The sequence below is a fragment of the Capricornis sumatraensis genome, chromosome 4, assembly GCF_032405125.1.
Source record: "Capricornis sumatraensis isolate serow.1 chromosome 4, serow.2, whole genome shotgun sequence".
In the NCBI taxonomy this organism is placed as follows: Eukaryota; Metazoa; Chordata; class Mammalia; order Artiodactyla; family Bovidae; genus Capricornis; species Capricornis sumatraensis.
The window spans coordinates 160,375,980-160,398,429 of record NC_091072.1 but is presented as its reverse complement, the minus strand read 5'-3'; positions in this window follow the sequence as shown (position 1 = coordinate 160,398,429).

Sequence of the window (22,450 nt, the reverse complement as noted above, 5' to 3'; positions counted from 1 at the left end):
TTCTCCCCCCAGCACCCCAGCTGCCCCCGCAGCTCCCCACCCCTCTCAGCCCTGACCACATGGCCCAGAAAGGCCGATTCAGAGCCAGCTGCAGCCAGCCAGGCCTCTGGTTTAGATCAGCAGGCAGCAGAGAGGCTGGTCACGTGCTCACTCACGTCCACTGCTCCTTGGGGCCACGGGCGGGGGAGGGCGAGAACTCGGGGGGAGAGGTGCTGGATGAGGGGAAACCAAGGCCTCTGCCACCAGCTTGGGCCCGGCTTCCCCTCCCTTCCAGCCCTTTGCTTCTGGCTCTTGAAAGTCTGCCTCCGCCCGCCAGGTAGCCAGCCAGCCCCGGGGCCAGTGCCCCGCTGCCTGCCTGCTCCCGCCTGGCCCGGTCACCCCGAAGAGCTGACAAAAGCCAGCTGCCCTCCCAGCGGTCGCCCAGCAGGCAGACACCCGGAGGCGTGACGCCCGCCCTGGTCTGGCACCGGAGGCTGCCAGGAGGGCCCTTGGAAAGCTCCTCTCCACTCCCACTCCCAGGGGCTCTGCAGCTCCTTTCCGGAATGGCTTCCCGATGAGGTCATGCCGCTTGGAGCGAGGGAGGAGGCCGCCGGGAAATGCTGCTGGCCGGGCCCCAGTTCGCCTGGAAGATGGCTGCCCGCGGCCTCCTGGCCCCGCCGCCTGAAGATCTGACAGGGCCCCGCAGGGAGAGGATGTGGGGTGGCGTGCCTTGTGGCCTCGCCCAGGGGCCAGGACCCGGGGCCTTCGTTCCTCTGCCGGCCTCGATGCCGCGGCCCCAGGGCCTCACACTGAGCCCAGAGCTGGGCCTGGGACCGCTGCAGCGCCCACGGGGAGCTGGGGCTGGCTAGGCGGGAGTGGACGCTCACTGGGCCACGAGGGAGGGAGGGCCCTGGCCGGCATGCGGGCTCTGACCCGCCAGGCTGCGTGTTCCTGGAGCGCGAGTTCTTTCCGGCCACGGGGCAGAGAGCTCGAGGCCGCCCACCTTCCGGGGCTGGGGCCGAGCGGGCCCGTGAGGAGGCCGGCTGGGGCCCACCCTTGTGCCCCCCAGCCACGTCCCTCTTGCGCCTCTTCTTTTGAAACCAGGCCCTCTTCCCTGCAAAATGGAAACTGCCCGCAGGGAGTGGGAGAGACGCGGCAACTGAGCGCAGAAGTGTCCCCAGAGGTGACTCCCCTCCCCACCTACAGAGGCCGCAGGAACCGGCTGACCCCGCAGCCCCCGGGGCCTCTCGCAGGGAGGAATGGGCTTTAAGATCTGAAGCCGCCCGGCGAGAGCTGGCGAGGCAGGGCTCACAGGCCTCCTCGGGTCCTCCCTGGGTCCTGGGAGCTGGAGGAGGTCACCTCCGCTGAGTGGGGCCCAGCTGGAGGCCTGGCAGGACCCCTGCGCTTGGCGGCTTGGGGACGCCGGGGGTGTGCAGAGCAAGAGAGCAGGCCTCGGCGTCGGCAGCCCTGGGCTCTGTCTCCGCCTCCGATGGGCTGTGTGACGGCCAAGCCCTGCTCGCATCTGCAGACCGGAGGCTCGTCCACCCCCGGGCCTGACGACCCAGGACCAAGCCTCGCAACTATGCGGGGGCAGCCTGTCTCTGGGTTTCAGCTTGAATGCCTGTGTTGGAAGAGACCCAGTGGCCACAGAGCGGTGCCCTGTGCGCAGAGGAGGGCCGGGTGCGGGAGTCAGCAGCAGGGCCAGGATCCGAGCCCAGCCTCCTCTGCTGGCCCCGAGTGACCCAGCTGGGCCTCCTTGTCCCCCTCTCGCCTCCCCCTGCACAAAGCACAGGCTCCCAGAACAGATATGCTCCCGTCTGCTGCCCCCTGCTGGCTGAAGTCACACATGGCGGTCCAAATCCCTCGCCCTGCAGGGTGGGGTACCCATCAGTTCAGTGCAGTTCAGTCGCTCAGTCGTGTCCGACTCTTTGCGACCCCATGGACTGCAGCACACCAGGGCTCCCTGTCCACCACCAACTCCTGGAGTTTACTCAAACTCATGTCCATTGAGTTGGTGATGCCATTCAACCATCTCATCCTGTGTCATCCCCTTCTCCTCCTGCCTTCAATTTTTCCCAGCATCAGGGTCTTTTCCAGTGAGTCGGCTCTTCGCGTCAGGTGGCCAAAGTACTGGAGTTTTAGCTTCAGCATCAGTCCTTCCAGTGAACACCCAGGACTAATTTCCTTTAGGATGGACTGTTGGGATCTCCTTGCAGTCCAAGAGACTCTCAAGAGTCTTCTCCAACACCACAGTTCAAAAGCATCAGTTCTTCGGCGCTCAGCTTTCTTTATGGTCCAACTCTCACATCCATACATGACTACTGTACCCACCTACTATAGACACCCACAGATGTGTGGCACCCATGGGCTGGGGCGCCCACAGGGACACAGCTACGCTCCCTAAGAGCCCTGGTCAAGAGCACGACGGTGCCTCCCTAGGGCATGGTACAGACAGGAGGCACCTGGCTCTCATTGCCCCCATGCCCTGGAGCAGGGGTCCCCAGCCTCTGAGATCTAATACCTGCTGATCTGAGATGGAGCTGATGTCATAACAACAGAAGTAAAGGGCACGGTAAATGCAGTGAGACGGAATTGTCCCAACACCATCCCCATCCCTGGCCCATGGAGAAATGGTCTGCCATGAAACTTGTTCCCGGAACCACAAGGTGAGGGACCACGGCCCTGGAGTCTCCCATCTCAGGCAGGGGGTGTGGAGGGAGGCGGGGCCGCGTGAGCCTGCAGGAGGCCCTGCACAGCTGGATGCAATTAGGAAAGCTGAGAAGTTATTGTTTGGGGTTAAGTCGAAACTGATCTCCCCGAGGTGACGGCCAGACACCTCAAGGGTGTGTTTCCCTGATGTAGCCCCTTGGGCGCCAGGAAGCAGGGCCCCTGGATTCCAAGGACATGAGGAAAGAGGACAGTGAGGGTGCCACTGCCCCCCCAGGGCTGGTCCAGCGGGAACAGCATGGCATGGGGGTCTCCACCCCACCCTCCAGGTCCCGGCCCCGTCCACCTCCCACCAAGGCCCTGCCCTGGCCCGGCTTCCCCTGGGTAGGCCCAGTCCTGCCTCCACAGGGGCCTCCCCCGCCTTTCCTCTGCCTCTGTCCACAACCTGAGTGGTTTTCTTAGAATTCCAAATGGCCCAGCCCTGACCCCTGGCCCTTAGGGAGGCTTCACAGTACCCCTCAGAGCTTCCCTACTCCAGTCCCCACCTTGCATCCCAATTTCCATGGCTTCTGACACCCGCCTCCTTGTTTGTCCTATGACAGCTGGGGGGCATTTTCAGCCCATTTCACAGATGGAGAGACTGAGGCCAGGGAGCAGAAGGAACATTCAGAAGGCCCCAGGGTGAAGGTGGCAGACAGAGCCAGGCCTGGGAGCAGGGTCTGAACCCCCATCGGGGGCAATCAACCCCCACTCCCTCCCAGTGTCCCCCAGACAGAGGCCTGTGGGATCCAGGAGCTGTGGGCGGGGGAGTGCGGGGCTGCCACCACCCCCACCAAGGGACACAGCCCGACTCTTGGCCTTGAGTGGCCTCCAGGGCCCAGGGCAGCCAGGCTGCAGGGGGCCTGGAAACTTGACTGTGGCTGTTTATTCAGCTGTCTGAGTTGGCGCCGGCTCCCCCACTGGGCCTTCTGGAGTTAAAACACTCGGCCCTGTCCCCACCGCCGGGCAGTGACCTGCTCAGAGCCGGAGTCCCCTGTGGGCAGCTTGCAACACCGCGGGGGCCACCCTCTCTGAGCCGGAGGAAGCATCTCCTCTTCTTGTTGGGCAAAGTCCCTGTGATGGAGGAGCCGAGAGCATCCTGGGTTTGGGTTGAAGAGCATTTAAAGAAGGGACGTGGGCGCAGAGCCGGGGACTAGCTGGAGGGGACGAGCAGTCCCCTAGGGCTGGTGGTGGAAGGGTGAGGGGGGCTCTGGGTCCCAAACCTGGAGCCGGCTGGCAGGAGAGGACCCCCTACCCCGAGTCCTGCTGGGGCTCCTCCCACTGGCTGAGCCCAAAGGGATGTCAGTGCTCAGGCAGACTGTCGATGCCTCCCTCCATCCAGGTCAGCCTCTGGGAGGCTGGAGTGGGCAGAGAGTGGGTCTGCAGATGCAAAGAGGAAAGGGGAGAGCAAGCCCCCCGAGGAAGGGAGCCTGTACCTGTGGAACATTCCTCATGGGGCTGTGGGGCGGGGGGTGGAATTCCTCATGGGGCTGTGGGGCGGGGGGTGGAAGCCACAGTACTTTCCTGCCGCAGAAGCGCAGAGAACACCACTTGGTGCCAAACCAAAGGCTGAAGCTCTGTGGTCTTTCTCTAGAAGCTTGCTGAGGTCCCGTCCAGGGGTGGCGTCTGAGTCCCTTCCCCTTGGGTTTGGGGGGAGGCCCTGATGGCCCGGGTGAGTACAGAGTGTGGAAGGGCACCAGGTGGGTTCAGAGGCTGGGCTGTGACTACCCCAGCCTCTGCCTGGCTCTCTCGCACTGGCACTAGGAACCCGGCAGGTGAAGGGCCACCAGGTACGGGGGCTCAGGCGAGAGCTGGCCCTGCCCGACGTGTGAACGAGGCTGCCTGCCCTGATCCCAGCCCCCCCCCCCGGGGGCCCCGAGCCACCTCCAGCAAGGCCCCCAACCTGGTGGAACAGAGATGAGGCATTCCCACTGAGCCCAGTTCAAGTCCTGGACCCAGGGAGCCCCTGAGGGTAATAAACCAATCGCGACAAGCCCCCATCTTCTGAGGTGACCTGTTAGCAGCTCACCCAGCCCCTGGAACGGGCATCACGACATAGGTCGGTCCTCTCTGTGCTGGAAATGAAGGAATTTCTGCGCTGTCTCTCTGGACAGAGTTGAACCACCAGCTTCTCGCTCTTTACTCCGAATGACGCCTTCTAACCTTCGTGGGCACCCCGCTGCTGGTCTGCAGGGGGGCAGGGAGCAGGCTCGGGCTGGGCAGTGGTGGGGAGGGATGGAGGGGGAGGATAGGGGTGGCAGCACCCGGGAGTCAGGCGGAGGCGAGTCCGCCAGCACAGGCCCACCCTCCCTCCGGAAGCCCCCGGCTGGGATGACGGGGTGACCAGGGGCCCCGTGTTCCCATCACAGGGTCACGGGATCAAGGGGTCAGCCAAAGAGGAGAGACAAAAGGGGTCCGTGGAGTGAATCACCAGCTGAGGCTGAGGGGTGGTGGGCACACAGGCCCGCTGAGCATGAACGACAGCCTGCCTCTCTTCCTCACCCCCCTGTCTGTACACCCGCAGGAGTGACAGGCGGGGGGCTGGGCCGGGGTCAGGCCGATGGGCACGTGCTGAGGGCCTGGCAGGCAGGGGTCATTGTGCCCCGGTGGTGTGATTCGAACTGAGACCTGACACCTCTGACTCTGACCATAGGAACAATTTGTGTAAATTGCCACTTTGCTCTGTTGCCTTGGATGCTGAGGAGCTCTGAACCAAAGCCGTGAGCTTATCTCCGGCTCCACTTAGACTAAAATCATTTTTAAACACTTAACTGCATTTCCATTTATTCTTTTATTTTTGCGAGTCTTTGCTGCCTTTGCAGCCTTCTCTCTGGGCTTCAACAGCATGTGAACCATGAACTTCCAGACGTATGAGCTGGATTTAGAAAAGACAGAGGAGCCAGAGGTCAAATTGCCAGCATCTGCCGGACCATAGAAAAGACTAGAGAGTTCCAGAAAAACATCTACTTCTGCTTCACTGACTACACTAAAGCCTTTGCCTGTGTGGATCACAACAAACTGTGGAAACGTCTTCAAGAGATGGGAATACCAGAGCATCTGACCTGCCTCCTGAGAAACCTGTATGCAGGTCAAGAAGCAACAGTTAGAACCAGACATGGAACAATGGACTGGTTCCAAATCAGGAAAGGAGTACGTCAGGCTGTATATTGTCACCCTGCTTGTTTAACTTATACGCACAGTACATCATGCAAAATGCTGGGCTGGAGGAAGCACAATCTGGAATCGAAGTTGCAGGAAGAAATATCAATAACCTCAGATATGCAGATGACACCAAATGGCAGGAAGCAAAGAAGAATTAAAGAGGCTCTTGATGAAGGTAAAAGAGGAGAGTGAAAAAGTGAATGTTTAAAACTCAGCATTCAGAAAACGAAGATCATGGCATCCGGTCCCATCACTTCATGGCAAATAGATGGGGAAACAATGGAAACAGTGAGAGACTTTATTTTCTCGGGCTCCAGAATCATGGTGGATGGTGACTGCAGCCATGAAATTAAAAGACGCTTACTCCTTGGAAGGGAAGTAACGACAAACCTAGACAGTGTATTAAAAGCAGAGACATTACTTTGCCAACAAATGTCCATCTAGTCAAAGCTATGGTTTTTCTAGTGGTCATGGATGGATATGAGAGCTGGACAATAGAAAAGGCTGAGTGCCAAAGAATTGATGGCTTTAAACTGTGGTGCTGGAGAAGACTCTTGAGAGTCCCTTGGACTGCAAGGAGATCCAACCAGTCCATCCTAAAGGAAATCAGTCCTGAATATTTATTGGAAGGACTGATGTTGAAGCTGAGACTCCAATACTTTGGCCACCTGATGTGAAGAACTGACTCATCTGATAAGACCCTGATGCTGGGAAAGATTGAAGGCAGGAGGAGAAGGGGACGACAGAGGATGAGATGGCAGGGTGGCATCACTGGCTCGATGGACATGAGTTTGAGTGAACTCTGGGAGTGATGGACAGGGAGCTGGGCGTGCTGCAGTCCACGGAGTCGCAGAGAGTTGGGCACGACTGAGCGACTGAACAGAAACTCCAGTTGCGGCAGACGGGCCTAGCTGCTCCCCAGCACGCGGGATCGTGGCTCCTGGACCAGGGGTCGAACCCATGTCCTCTGCTTTGGAAGGTGGATTCTTAACCACCGGCCACCAGGGAAGTCTCTTTCCCTTCATCTTTTGCCTCTGCTTGCCATACCATGCCCCGTGGCTTCTTGGTCGCACGACCAAATCCTTTCTGAGCGACGGCCCCCTGAGTCCTCACTTCAGGCTCCTTGGTCCCCACAGCCCTGCAGAGGCCCCCCACCCGTGGATGACAGGGACTCCTGCCCTCAGGGAGCACGCCTGCCAGGCCTGGGATGTTCACACCCTCGGCTCGGGCTCAGACCCCTTCTCCCCACCTCCCACCAGGTCAAGGCTGTCCCTCCACCAGCACGCCTGCTTCCTGGGGGTCAGCGCGTCCAGCGAGGCTGCAGGATGGGAGGACTGGGGGCCCGGCACAGGTAGCAGCTGCCAGTGTCTCCTCTGTTCCTCTTCCTGGTTTGCATAGTTTTATTTACTGATTTTTCACCATGCGGGGTCTTCATTGCTGTGCGGGCTTTCCTCGAGTTGCCGTGAGCCGGAGCTACCCTCTAGTGGCTTGAGATCCCGCTGCGGTGACCTCTCTCGCTGCAGAGCACGGGCTGTAGGGGCACAGGCTTCAGCAGTTGCAACACGTGGGCTCAGAAGGTGTGGTTCCCGGGCTCTAGAGCACAGACTCAATAATTGCGGTGCCCAGGCTTAGCTGCTCCGAGGCACGTGGGATCCTCCCAGGCCAGGGATCGGACCAGCGTCCCCTGCACCGGTCAGTGGATTCTTCACCACTGAAGCCACCAGGGGTGCACTCTCCTCCCGCTGTGACCCTTGTCTCATCTTTCGGCCTGGCCCTCAGTCTTCTGAGTAGTGGAGGCAGCAAGCTCACAGCAAGAGTGCCCCAGCGCTGTGGCACCCCAGGCCTCTGTCCCGAGGAACTCAGGCTCACCAGGAGGCAAGGTGATGGAGCAGGTCCCGGGGCTGTGAGAGCCTGGGGGGCGTGAGGCGTCAGGAGAGGCTGCTTGGAGGAGGGGACCTCACAGGTGAGACCTGACGCTCAATAGTGTTGATCAGGAGAACGGGGTGTGGGAGGAAGCAGGCAGGCAGGAGGCTGTGAGGAGCGGTCAAGACAGGTGGGTCCATGGCCCTTCTAATGCCAAGGAGCTGAGAAGGTCCTCCGAAGCTGGCCCTGGGGCACCGGGGCCTGGGTCAGCGGAGGCAGGACTCCCCTGTGCCAGGGGAGGAGGGAGCAGGCAGGAGGCCCGGGGGGCACACGGAAGCTTCAGAGAAGAGGGTGTGCCGGGCTCTCAGACATTCACTCGGGGCACAGTTCTGACTTGATCATTCAGTTGGGCCTGAGGACCCCTCTGACCCCTGGCACCCCTTGCCTGGTGTTGGGGGGAGTGTGTCTTTCTCCCCAAGATTAGCACCAAAACCCCCCAACCCCACCAGGCAGCAGCAGAGAGAATGGTGATGACTTGGGGAAAGGATAACGGATTCTGGCCAGATTTCTGACGTTAAAATAGACTTTGAAAAGTATGGCTGAGACAATAGTTCTGGAAGAAAAACAACAAAAGAAGCTTCTAGAAGCCAGCGCCCCAGCCAGCATGAGTTCAGGCCCCAAACAATGGCTCTGGGGAGACGATCCGTTGGTGACCCTGACCTGCACAGCTGCAGGCCTCCGGGGGGCTTGGGAACTGTGGGGGGGCCCAGACCCTCAGGGCGGGGGGCGCTTCCCAGGGTCCCCCACCCTGGGAGCACAGTGAGCGGAGCCCCGTGCTGGCCCCAGCTCTGTGGAAGGTGGGGGGGGGGGGCGGCCCTGCAGTGGCGACGAGAGCAGGTCCACCTCTTCAGGTGCCCCGGGAGACCTGGGTTCGATCCCTAGGCCGGGAAGATCCTCTGGAGAAGGGAACGGCTCCCTACTCCAATATTCTGGCCTGGAGAATTCCATGGACTGTACAGTCCACGAGGTCACAAAGAGTCGGACACGACTGAGCGACTTTCATGACACGGCTGTGCAGGGATGGAGGCATGGGTGACCTCGGGGGCACCTGGCTGGAAGGGGGACCCCAGAGTCTGCCTGTCCAGACAGAGAGGTTCTGAGGCTGGGCACCGCTGGCGGTGAGGCTGCAGGAGTCAGATGCTACTGGAGGGGGACTCTGAGCTGCCTCAGTTTACCCTGTTGACCAAGATGCTCTGCTGCTGCGTACCAGGTCGCTCAGTCGTGTCCAACTCTTTGCAACGCTATGGACCGTAGCCCGCCGGGCTCCTCTGTTCCTGGAATTCTCCAGGCAAGAATACTGGAGTTGGGGGTCTGCTCAAGCCAGAGCACCAGACCCAAACAAATGAATTCCGTTTTCCCCTCTGGATGCAGCTGTCTTTCCTCAGGGATGCTCAAGGTGGGGGCAGGGGGAGTGCTCCGTGGTCCTGAGACCTGGGGGAGGCTGACTCAGGCGGGGATGTCTCGGACCCTGCAGCCCCTGCCCAGGCTGGGCACCATGGAGTCCAAGGAACACCGGGGTTCCCAGGCTTGACCTCTGTGCCAGCCCGCCCACCAAGCCCTGGGCCTGCAGTCTAAGGTCCAGTTCTCTGGGGACCAGAACTGAAGCCTCTGCGGCTGCACTGCCTTGGTGGGAACCTAAGAGCTGGATTCTTTTCCTTGGGGAGGAGGCTGCGGCCAGCCCCGGAGTCATTTCACTTGTAAATTAGGTCTTGGCTTTTCTTGTCTCTGGCTTCTCCCCCTCCGCCTTGGCTGGGAGGTGACCATCTGCAGTAGGGCCAGCAATGGGCTGGGCACCCCCCAGCTGGGTGACTCGATAGTTGTTGGGGGGTTGGAAGGATAGGGAGGGGGCCCAGCCTGGGAGGCTGTGCTGGAGGCGGGGGCCTGCCTGCGGTGTCCAGCCTCCTCACTTTAGGTTTGAGGTGGCCCTGAAGGGGGCCCAGTTGGGTCGCCCTGCCTCCAGCCCCACGATCCAGGCCCCTGGGCGTTTTCGGGGGGCGGGGAGGGCCCAGTGGTGTCTGCGCAGACGCGGAGCCTGAGCTGGGTCAAGGTCCCCCAGGCCCCGCCTGCCCTGGGCAGGAGCCGCTTCCGGCCTCAGGGCAGACAATGCGCTGGCTGGGGAGCCGTGGCCCCCGGCCAGATCCCCCACCCGCATCCCAGCCACACAGGAAGCCGGAACTCAGAAGACAGCGTGTCCTGGAGTGAACCCTCCGGCAGGCGCTGTGGTCCAAGGCATCTGATTCCCAGAGGAGGCGCCTCCAGTTGAATCAAACTGATTTCTTCCAGCCTTAAAATGACTAGGGGCCCCGGAGCCCTCCTGGGGGTGGGGGGACTTCAGTCCTCGCCCTCGGGGTATGCTGAGTTTCTTCCTAACCTGGAGGCCTTTGCACTGGCCGCGCCCTCTGCCCACCACTCTGGCCTCCAGGTCCCTTCAAGGCCACCTCCTCCTGGTTGCAGCTGCAGGGCCCGCTCCTGGCCCACATCTCCCCTTCCTGTCAGGGTTTCACGGGCCGTCTGCCCCCCTTCCCTCACCCCAGCCCCCAGCACGGCTCAGGCCTGAGCTGGACCTGTTGGCCTCGGTCCCTGCTGTCACCATGGGTCTGGGTGAGATCCCCCCAAGCACCCCGACCCCTGCGTCCACTGCCCACCCCTGCGTGCACTGCCCACCCCCTCCAGGCACGCCTCCCTGCAGGCTCAGCTCGCGTGCTCCCCCAGCCCCGGGGCACCTCCAGTAGCATACGCACCGCCTCCGTGTGCTCATCTCGAGGGGGCCCAAAGGCTGGGGTGAGGGTCCAAGCGGCTGGGGGCTGCGTACCCCAGTGACTGTCGGGGTCAAAGTCACCGACGACCCCTTTCCTCTGCACCCCCAGGGCTTGCCCCTGGAGACAGGCCTGCGGACCAGGAGGCCGGCCCCTCTGAACCGGATGGAAGGAGCTGAGAGCCAAACTCTCCAAAGAGCAGGGCGGCCCTTCCCTGGGCCCTGCTCCCTGGCCGGACGTCCCACCTCCCTGCCCCCAGCGGAGGACCAGCTCCTTCCCAGGCCTGCTGGCTGCACGGCCCTCGCCAGGCCCCCAGCCTCCTGGGCTCCTTTCCAGTGAGAGGCCCCTCAGGGCCTCGAACGCCCCTGCCCTGGGCCAGCAGCGCTCCTCACTGCCCGTGCTCGCCCCGTGGGCCTCAGGGAGTCCCCGTCAGTCTGTGGCGCTTGGGCGTCGGTAGGTGGGTAGGAAGGGTGGTTCGTGCAGCTCCAGCTGGGTCTCACCGCTCCTGCCAGGCTTGGCTCTGTTTTTTATTTTCAAGGTGAAGGAGTTAACTTTTTGCTCACTTCTGCATTCTCCAAACCCTTTTGCATAAAACCTGGTACACACTAGGCCCGAAAAAGATGCTTGTTGGCTGACACATGACTGAGGGATCTGTGGGGACAGCGCAGCCCTCAAACAGCGAGCGGGTATGTCTGTGCTTCGGTTTGTATGTCTGCGTGTGTGTCTGTACGTGTGTCAGGATGTGTCTCTGTGAGTGCATGTGGGCGTATGTGTGTCTGCATGTGTCAGTCTGTGAGTGCATGAGTGTGTGTGTCTGTCTGCGTGTGTCGTTGTGAGTGTGTGTTTGTCAGAGTACCTGAATGTGTATGTGTGTCTCTGTGTAAGTGTGTGTGTCAGTCTCTGTGAGTGTGTATATGTTTGGCTGTGTGTGAATGTGTGTGCCTGTGCGTGTCTGTGTGTATGTGAGTGTGTGTGCCTGTGTGAGTGTGTCTGTGTTCATGTGAGAGTGTGTGTCTCTGAGTGTGTGTCTGTGTGGATGTGAGTGTGTGTGTGTGTCTGACTGTGTCGGTGTGCCTATGTGTGAGTGTCTGTGTGTGTCTGTGGGCCTGTGTGTGTGTCTCTGTGTGTGTCTCTGAGCCTGTGTCTGTGTGTGTCTCTGCGTGTGTCTGTGTGCCTGTGTGTGTGTGTGTCTGTGTGCATGTGAGAGTGTGTATCACTGTGTGTGTGTGTCTCTGTGCCTGTGTGTGAGTGTGTCTCTGTGTGTCTCTGAGCCTGTGTGTGTGTGTCTCTGAGCCCGTGTGTGAGTGTGTCTCTGTGTCTCTGTGCCTGTGTGTGAGTGTGTCTCTGTGTGTCTCTGAGCCTGTGTGTGTCTCTGAGCCTGTGTGTGTGTGTGTCTGTGTGTCTCTGAGCCTGTGTGTGAGTGTGTCTCTGTATCTCTGAGCCTGTGTGTGAGTGTGTCTCTGTGTGTGTCTCTGAGCCTATGCGTGTGTGTCTCTGCGTGTGTCTGTGTGTCTGTGTTTGAATGTGTCTCTGGGTATCTCTGAGCCTGTGTGTGAGTGTGTCTCTGTGTGTGTCTCTGAGGCTGTGTGTATGTGTCTCTGCGTGTGTCTGTGTGCCTGTGTGTGAGTGTGCATGTCTGTGTGTCTGTGTGGGAGTGTCTGTGTGCCTGTGTGTGAGTATGTCTCTGTGTGTGTCTGTGTGCCTGTGTGTGTGTGCGTGTCTGTGTGCCTGTGTGTGAGTGTGTGTCTGTGTGTCTGTGTGGGAGTGTGTGTCTGTGTGCCCGTGTGTGAGTGTGTCTCTGTGTGTGTCTGTGTGCTTGTGTGTGTGTGTCTCTGTGTGTGTCTGTGTGCCTGTGTGTGAGTATGTGTGTCTGTGTGCCTGTGTGTGTCTGTGTGTGAGTGTGTGTGTCTGTGTGTCTGTGTGGGAGTGTGTGTCTGTGTGCCTGTGTGTATGTCTCTGTGTGTGTCTGTGTGCCTGTGTGTGTGTGTCTCTGTGTGTGTCTGTGTGCCTGTGTGTGAGTGTGTGTGTCTGTGTGCCTGTGTGTGAGTGTGCGTGTCTGTGTGTCTGTGTGGGAGTGTGCATGTCTGTGTGCCTGTGTGTGAGTGTGCGTGTGTGTGCCTGTGTGAGTGTGTCTCTGTGTGTGTCTGTGAGGCTGTGTGTGTCTCTGCGTGTGTCTGTGTGCCTGTGTGTGAGTATGTCTCTGTGTGTGTCTGTGTGCCTGTGTGTGAGTGTGTGAGTGTGTGTGTGTGGGAGTGTGTGAGTGTGTGTGTCTGTGTGGGAGTGTGTGTGTCTGTGTGCCTGTGTGTGAGTGTGTGTGTCTGTGTGGGAGTGTGTGTCTGTGTGCCTGTGTGTGAGTGTGTCTCTGTGCGTGTCTGTGTGCCTGTGTGTGTGTGTGTGCATGTGAGAGTGTGTGTGTTCTCCACCACCGCCTGGAGCACGCTGGACTCCACACTTGCTCTGCTGGCCTGCTCGCCGTGTGTCCTCGAAGTTTCCGGGAAGAACTGATGTCCCCCAGCCCCTGCCTCCGTGGCCGCCCCTGAACTTGGGGGCGTCGCCTGGCTTCAGCGGTCTCCCTCCTGCGCCTGAGCCCCGAGGAGGAGCCCCGGGTGTTATTCAGCCGTGAAAGGCACGCGGCCTGAGATGCCCGTCTCCCCGGGAGGCTGAAGAGCAGCAGCAACGGAACAGCAGGGAGGGCCGCAGGGGGAGACTGGAGGCCCGGGGTGCGGGGGCGGCCAGGCCGTCACGGCGGACACCAGTCTGGCGGCTCCTCAAAGGCAAAGCCTGGTGGGTGACCGGCAGTCCGTCCTGGGGTGCCCCAGGGACCTGAAGCAGAGTCCCTGGATGCCCCCACCCCGGGCGCGTCCACAGCCGCGGCGGCCGGAAGAGGACACACCCCGGCGGCCCCAGCGACGACGGGACGCACACACCGCGCCCCGCACGCCCCACGCTCACCCAGCCTCTGCTGTGTCCGTTTCGAGGTCCTCGGGGGACTCATGTAGCCCCGCAGCCCCGTGGGGACCCCGCATCCAAATGGTCGTCCCGCCTCAGTCTCCCCGCCTGGGGGAGGAGCCCCCTCCCCAGGCCCCCCGCCGTCTACCTCCCAGCCCCCCGCCAGCACCCCCAGGGAGGGGTCTGCCCGATCTCAGCCCTCCGCCAGTCTGTCCCCCCAGCGCCCTGCCTTAAGCCCCGCCGGTCCCCGAGCCACAGCCGTTTCCGGCCGCAAGGCGCCCTCTGGTGGGAACAGTGGGGGATGTCAGGGACTCCAGAGGAACCCAGAACTGGGCTGGACCGCCAAGGTCAAGGGCAAGGGGCTGCGGGCTGTCTGGGAACAGGGATCCGCCCGTGTGAATCCTAGGGACCCGGGGCGGGGACACTCTGGACAGGGCGGTGGAGGAGACAGAGGCCTGTGACTTGTCAGAAGTGAATGTTGCTCTTGTCCCCACGGTTCAGAGGAAGCCAGGAAGGGAGGTTTCCCCAGGCCCCTCACCCCAGGGACCTAATTCCTCTGTCTCGCCTCTGCCGCTAGGCTGGGGCCACCCTGCCACCCCGGGAAGCCCTCCATGCCCAGGGGGTTCCAGGCCTCCCCAGCCCCCTGCCTGGCCCGGCTGCAATCACCCAACCCTGATCCTGACTCCCCCGAGAGGAGAGGGAGACCCCTGCCCTCCACACTCAGGGCAAAGAGGCCCTGGAGCCCAGGGCTGAGGGCCAGCTGGGAAGGGCAACGCTGAGATTTATAGTAAGAAATACAGGGACTTCTCTGGCAGTTCAGTGGTTGACTTCATGCTTCCAATGCAGGAGACACAGGTTTGATCCCTGATGGGGGAACTAAGATCCCACAGGCCGGCCAAAATCTTTTTAAAATAATTTAAAAGTTTTGGCAAAGGTTGTCCTCCTCCAAGAAGCCTTCCCTGAACACCCCTGTCTGGCCTCCTTGGGGTTCGTGGGGTCCTGGGCTCTTGTCAGTTTCTGGGGCGTCTTCCCAGGATGGCAGAGTCATCCGATTTCTTTCTGGACCCCGGGGCCCTGGACAGCATGTCTTGCCCATCAAACACAACTGGTGGTCCCCGTTCTTCTGGGGCTGCTGCCAGTGCCCTGAACGAGACTCTGTCCCAGCTGGGTGTGGACGCTGGGCCCAGGGATGCTGGAGCCTCCCCCGTGGTCTCCCTCCGGGTGGGACAGCAGGCCCCTCCGTGCACGCCCTGTCTCTGGCCTCCTCCACGTGCCTGCGGCTGAGGTCTGAGGGGGCATAGCAAAAGCTTCAAAACCTTATAAAGTCACCCCCTTTTCTCTGGGCTCTTTAAAGCTCAAACGGATTATCCTCCAATTGACATAATTAATTTAAAAAGAAAACAACCAGAAAAGGCCCTTTTCCTGGCCAGAGCAGTGAAGTGAAAGTCGCTCAGTCGTGTCTGACTCTCTGCAACCCCATGGACGGTAGCCCACCAGGCTCCTCTGTCCATGGGAGTTTCCAGGCAGAGAAGGATGCATCAGCCACGTGGACCCCGCCAACCAAATGACTGCAGGATGGTTGTCCTTTGCAGCGTGACGCAGCCACAGGCCCGTCCAGCACCCACTTTCCTCTCTGGGTCAGGTTCAGGTTCCTCCTGGCCTGGTTCTGAGAGAAGACCAGATGCAGATACTTTCACCAGCCAGGAAAACAGTGAGATGTGCGTGTTTGCAGCAGGCCCACTTGAACCATGCTGACTTCCACCCTCTGAAACGTTTCCTATGTTGTCTCCAGTTTCTGGAGAGAATGTCGTAAAAGCCCCAGACCCCCAGGAACAAATCGGGTGGCACTACCCTCCAGGGGAGATGCCTTAGAAACAGACAGGAGCCTAGGGCCGTGGGAGCCCCAAGGAGGCCAGCACCAGGTGGGGGAGGTCAGGGAAGGCTTCCTGGAGGAGGCAGCCTTTGCAGAGCCCTGAAGGATGAGCCAGGCAGACCGTCTTAAGAAGCAATCACTGGGTGAAAGGGCCAGCACCAGGGAAGGTAGGGAGATGTGCAGGGGCAGGGGAGGGGAGGCTGAGTGTGGTCCCCAGGCCCAGGCACCGTGGCATCTCGTTATGTCTACCACCCACAGGCAGGGAGGGGAGAGCCAGCTGGAGCGCTCAGGTGGCTCCAGGGCCATGCAGCGGGGCCCAGGAGCTGCTGTTCCTCGTGTTCCGGATGGTAGGCAAGGGGGCAGTGTGCCAGCAGGACCCACTTTCCTGGAGGCAGGGCTCTGTCCTGGGTCCTGGTCTGGATTTACCCCGTCCCTCCACAGGGGTCCAGGCTGCCCCTCTGGAGGAAGAGGATGCAAGTGGGTCTTGCCCTTCCCATGTGCCCACCCGCTCTCTCTCTTGGGCACAGCTCCTCACAAGAGGAGGGTCTGGACTTCCCTGGTGGCTAGTGGTTAAGATTCCACCTTCCAGTGCAGGGGGGAGGTGAGGGTTCGATCCCTGGTCGGGGAGCTAAGCTCCCACATGCTTCTGCAGCAGAAACACTAAGACATAAGGCAGAAGCAATTCTGTAACAAATTCAACAAAGACGGTAAAGATAGTCCACATTGGGGAAAAAAATCTTAAAGAAAAGAAAGAGGAGGTGTCACAGAGCAGAGCGTCCTGGAGACGCCCCGGTGTTTGCAGTCATGCCTGCACTGGCAAGGCGCCTCTCCTCACGGGCCACGAGATGTGCACCAGGCCCCTTCAGGGTGACCACCAGGGAGGCAACAAGCAAGCATTCCATGGGGGGGAAACTGGGGCTCAGAGTCACAGAGCCTGGCGCCCACAGCCCCCGCCTCCAGGCCTAGGAGCCAGCTGTGAGGCGCCCATCCCAGAGCCCCCTCACACCATGCCAGGGTTGGGGGGGCTGCGGTGTGAAGATGCCGAGGGAGGAAACAGGTCTGGCAGGCCCGAGGTGGGGCCGTCACCTCTTTCATTTTCTTGTTCACACCTTCGTTCATTCATTCACCATCGCGGAGATGCCACCAGTGCTCAGGGGTCACAGGGCATCAGTGCTGGCCAAGGCCTCTCGAGAGCCAAGGCCCAGAGCTTTCCAGATCCTGAGGCGTTTCCTGGGCCAGGACTGGAGACGGCCCTGATGCCCAGGGTGCTGCCCTCTGGTGGCCTGTGCACATCTCAGGCCAATGTAAGAGGCCTCTGTGGAGTCCGGGTCAGCGTGCCCACCTCCCCAGGGCCCTGCATGGTGGGATGGATGTAGGTGAGGAGGTCGATAGAGCCAGGCCAGGGACCTGGGCCCAGGGTTGGATGCTGGCTCTGCCAGCTATAGCTACAGGAGCAGTGTGAGAAGCCCAGGCACCCAGGGTACTGGGGCAGCAGGCTTGGGCTCCTCCAATCCTCGGTTGGCCACTGGGTGACCCTGGAGGTCCTCTTCCTCCCTGACTGTCAGTCTTCCCACCCTTAAAGCTGTGGGGGCCATGAGTCAAAGTCTGTGTTGTTCTTGAGTCCCATGGGGTGTGGGGTGAGAACGCAGAGCCTCAGCCATCACTGTGGTCAGTGGTTGGCCCTGGTGCACTGGTTCTTGGTGCCCAAGACGAAGAACAAACACCCCTTTGCTTTGAGGAGATCAACCTGGTAAATAGGATTATGGCTTCAGATGCAATTACATTTCAGACAGTTAATCCAACTTCTTAAGGATGAGTCCCCGGTTCAGAAATGAGCTTTCCCCTCCCCCACATGATTGGCCAGTCATTCTCGGAGAGGCTGGGAAAGCAAGTGACTCAGTCCTGTTTTCTAAAGAATACTTGGCTTAAGAGGCATGAAAAATGCATGACGTTAAACGCAGTGGCGGAGTGACGACCAGGAGACACGAGAGTGTTTGCACTACACAATGAGGCCTCGCCTGCGCCGGCCCCCCCACCCCGGCCCCGTGCCAGCGGCTTTGCCCAGATCAGCCTGGGCTGGCTCCGACTCAAAACTCTTCTCATGAGCAGGGGTGGCTGGGGGTGGGGTGGGGGGAGTGGGGTCTCAACCTGCTCCTTTATTCCTTCAGCCCAGAGCTTCCAGATCTGACTGCAGCCTGGGGCCCAGCTGAGCCCCAAGGGAGGAGAGTCTGGACAACCAGTTGTCCGAAATCTGAATGGACTGGGGATGAGGGTGTCTGAGTAGATCACAGGGTGGGGAGAAGTCAGGGGTCATGCGCCCCAGTAGCCATCTCCCCACCTGCCTTAGTAATGGCGCTCCAGTTTTACCTGCGTCTAGTGCCGCTCAGCTGAAAGGTTACATTTGCCACCTCCCTTGCAGCTTGGTACGATCACGTGACCAAGTTCTGGCCAATGAGAAGTAGGAGTACCCAGGAATGGGAAGAGACATGCCCTTCTTTGGCCCTTGGTCCATCCAGCAGCCTGGAAAGCCGACGTGATGGCAGAGCTCCAGCAGCCGTGTTGGAGTCTGAGGTGAAGGGACACATGCTCAGGAAGGTAGAGCGATGAGCAGGCAGGACCCTGAGTCCCTGATGACATGTATGGCCTTTACAGCAGCCCCAGCTTGCCCACATTTAGCGTTCTTTTATGGGAAAGAAAAAACCCACATTTACCTTATTTAAGCACTGCAGTTTGGGGCTTTGCTGTTATAGGCAGTCAACCCTAGTCAAAGCCAGTATAGTGTGGAAGAAGTCTTGAAAAAGAGAGACCAACAGGAAAACCAGAGGAGTGATCAGGCTGAAAGACTGCATGTGGTTTGGGTGGCTCACGTGGGACCAGGGGATGACTGGCTGGGTCAGGACCTGACTCTGGGTACAAGGCCTCCTAAGGTAAGGGAGTAAGGCTGTACCCTCTGGACCAAAGGCCTAGAGGGGCCCATGGGAATCCGATGGATAGCAGGGGAAGATGTCAGAAAATGGCTATGAGCGGGACCAGAGCCTAAAGGAATGTGAAGGACTGTCATCTGTCCTCCAAAACCCACTGCCCCTTCTCCCCAGTCTGGGTCTGTGTGCCCACCTGTCCTCTAAGTGGAGACTGGCCTGGCGGAGGCCCCACCAGGCCAGCCAAAGGCAATGACAGGTGATCTTAGAACCTTGTTGGCCCCTGGGAAAGAGAAGCTCTCTTTTTCTGTAGTTGTCAACCTGCACGGCAGAACCCTGGAGCAGTGAGGGGCCACTGCCTGCCTGGGATGTGGCTAACTTCCAGGTTAGCAGAATTGACGGAGAGATCAAAAATCACTGGTAAGTTTGTTTGAGCCCTGATCCAGCTATACCTGAAGCCACATCACCATTAGACTCTTGGGTTACGTGAATCAGCAGTTTCTCTGCTTTTCTAAAATTGCCTACAGCTTGGCTTTTGTCGTTTGCAATGGAAAATATCCTGAGTGATACAGGGGTCAGCAAGCTATGGCTGGGGGCCAAATCCCCAAGCTAAGAATGGATTTTACGTTTTTGAAGAGTTGTTAAAATTAATAAATCAAAGAAGACTGTTAAGAGACTGCATGTGGCCTGGAAAAGTCTAAAATATTTACTACCTGGCCTTTTTTTTTTTTAATTGCTAAATCCTGGACTAATGCATTACTTATAAAAATTCTTAATCTCAATACTTGGTTCACTTATTTTCATCTTTCCTTTTAGTGATGAAAGCAACACATTTGCCTCTGAGTGTGGCTTTCCTTGCTTTCTGCAAGTTGTGTAAATCAATGGCGGTTATTTTCTCAACTGTCTGCTCCCATCCGAGTTCTGATACAGGGACTTTTCTTTCCATACTCACTGTCCATCCCTGTCTCCAGCCTCCATCCTGTGGGACTTCTGATGACTATGGAACTTTGAAAAAAGTGAAAAGAAGGTGTTTGCATGGGGAAATTTGGAGAGGGAGTGAAAGGGGCTGGGCCCCCACGAGGAAATGTAAGGATGTCCTAGCAGGTGCTGACGGAGGCTCTTAGTCCACAGCAATGAGAAAAGGAAGGCCACCAACTCGGCCCAGTTTGCCTGGAATTATCTGGTTTTAGAACTGAAAATCTCTCATCCTGGGGACCCCACTCTGTCCTGGGCAAGCCAGGACAGCTGGTCAACCTAACAGCCTCTCCTCCTCCTGGGCAAGCATGCGGCATTCTCCTGCATGATGGTAATCCTCAGATACTGGATGGACTTCCATGTGACGGATCACGTCCATGTAACTCTCCAAGGACTGGCCCGAACATCTTCCCGATGCCAACATCTAGTCCTGCCCCCTCCCTCTGCCAACCTTGAAGGTCGCAGCTCCTTTTCTCTCAACCTCATCTAGCCCAAGGGGCCTTCCTCCTATAGAGGGGCTTCACCCTCTCTTCTTTCTCCAGTTCTAAGACTCTCAGCTCATAGAGGCTGCCTGAATTTCTCACCATGAAGTTCCTTCCGTCTTCAAAGCTAGCAGGGGCACATCAGATCCTTCTTGGGCGTAGAGTCCTCTCACTGCTTATCTAGACGGGGCCCAGCACACGCTCGCTGCCACCTCAGCTGGAGTTGCTGGGGTTCAGGAAACACTTACAAGTGAAGCCAGTGCAAGATGCAAGGATGAGGCAGGAGGACGTGTGCAAGAACGGGGTGCAGTCGGGGCAGGAGAAGGCGGCGGAGCTCAGGCTCGAGGCTCAGAGGCGCCGGTGCTCGGTCCCCGCTCTGCAGCCGTGGAGGCAGCTGCCTCCTGGACGGTCACTTATTCCATAGCTGCTCATAGAACCTGTGCTATGTGCCAGGTTCCCTCTTCTCTCGGGAACAGGGCAGGAGCCAGAGCAGAGGTGGAAATGGTCCCCAGTGAGAACCTGTTGCTGTTCAGCCACTAAGTGGCGCTTGACTCTTTTGTGACCCCACAGCATCACCAACTCAATGGACATCACCAACTCAATGGACATCAGTTTGAGCAAAGTCTGGGAGATAGTGAAGGACAGGGAAGCCTGCGTGCTGCAGTCCGTGGGGTCACAAGGAGTCGGACACGACCCGGAGACTGGACAACGGCAACAACAGGGACTGTAGCCCACCAGGCACCTCTGCCCATGAGCGTCTCCAGGCGAGAACACTGGAGTGGGTGGCCATTCCCTTCTCCAGGGGGTCTTCCCGACCCAGGGATCAAGCCCAGGTCTCCTGCATTGGCAGGCAGATACTTCACCACTGAGCCATCAGGGAGGCCCTGAGGAATAGTCAGGAAACAAATCACGACATTTAGCCCCCTGTGTCACAAAAGGAATAGCAGAGTTGTGACAGAGAGCACCAGTGAGTACATTTGGGGGGAGAAACGTGAGCCCCCCGCCCCCCGATGCTGGACGCTCATGCTAAAGCCACATAGAACCAGGGGAAAGAGCGCTGTGCCAGAGGAGACAGCATGCGCAAGGGCCCTGGGGTGACCTAGCTCGGTGCGTTAAAGTAGCAGAAGACAGAAGGGGGAGGAGGCTGCTCACATGTGTGATGGAGTTGAGGGGCAGGCAGGGGCCAGAAATGCCAGCCCCCTTCACGTGGGTTAACTCAGTCAAATGTCAGAACCCCACACGGTGTGAGTGGTATTGCTGGCCTCATGTAGCCATGAGGAAACCCAGGTTGCAGAGCTTGAGCGCTTTGCCTGAGGCCACACAGGGAAGAGGGGCTGAGGCCACTGAGCCCCACTAAGGTGCCTGAGACCCATCTGTGATCCCCAGGGCACCCTGATTCTGGATAACGCGTCCTTTGGGCATCGGCACGTCTCCACGTTTGTCAAGTGCCAGAACCCCTTTCCTGGCAGGAGCACCTCGTCTGCCATCAGCCAATTGTTCCCCCACCCCAAACAGGTGAGGGACACTTGGAGCCAGACCCGGGTCACCACCTTGCTCAGGATGTCTGGAGCTACAAACCCACTTGGGAGGAGGGGTCGGGGAGGAGGGATGGGGCTGGAGGAGGCAGGTAACTGCCTGTATCTTCAGACCTGAGAGCCTTTGGAATGGACCCCGGGGACCCAGGCCGGGAAGGGACCTCAAGCATGCGGCCTCTGTGTGTGTGTACGCACAGACACACGGAGAGGGATTCATAGAGCTCTTCCACACTAGACTTCCGCCAACCATGGAGCTATTCAGGAATCCCCTTGGAGATTCCAACAAGAAACCGGGCCCCACACGGGTGGGCCTGGAAGCCGCCCACAGGTACCTGCTCTGCCGACATTCGGCCCCGCGGCCAGCAGGGGGCAGCACGACGCTGCGCAGCGGTACCCGAGTCCCGAGAGGCGCGCTCTGTGCCCAGTTCTCCCAGGGAAACGGAGGCCAGGAGCAGCAGGCAGAAGGGGCAGACTAGCCGAGCGGTCCCACCCGCCGGCTGTCACCCCCTCCTCTCCCGGCCCCACCACGCCCGGCTTGTCCGGGAGCCTGCCCGACCTCGGAGGCCTCCTTGCGCGACCGCGGAGCGGATCGAGGTCGGGGGCCGGGGTTCACGAGGCATGGGGTTTGGGCGGTCGCCGAGGCTCCAGGCCGGGGGGAGGCGACCACTGCAGGAGGTGGGGGCGGTCTTTTATCGAAGTCCCGACATACTCCGCAGGTCCCCGGGATTCGCCCCGTTATAGGAGGCGGAGACTGAGGCTGGGGGCAAGGTGGCCCCCGGAATCTGTGCCCAGATGGGCCACGCTGTCCGCCTCGCAGTCCCGGGGCCCCGCGTGGCCCAGCGTCCCGCGACATCCCCTCCCATCCCGGTCATGGAGAGCCTGCAGCCTCGCGTCCTCACGTCGCCGCCGGGTGGCAGCATCGGCTCGCGCGCCCCAGCCGGCCCAATCCCGGCTCCGCTCCAGCCACCGGCAGCTAGGTCTCGGCCCGACCCTCCGGTTTCCAGGGCTCAGCTTCCCATTCCGTGAAATGGGGTGACATCTGGGGCGCTGGGACGCAGAGAACACTTGGGGGTGAGGCTGCTATAGTCATGTCTCTTTTTCTGTGCCTCAGTTTCCCTGCCTGTGAGGCTGTTTAGTGTCCCTCTCCATCTATCTGTGAACGCTCCATCTGCCGGCTCCGCTCAGCTACACC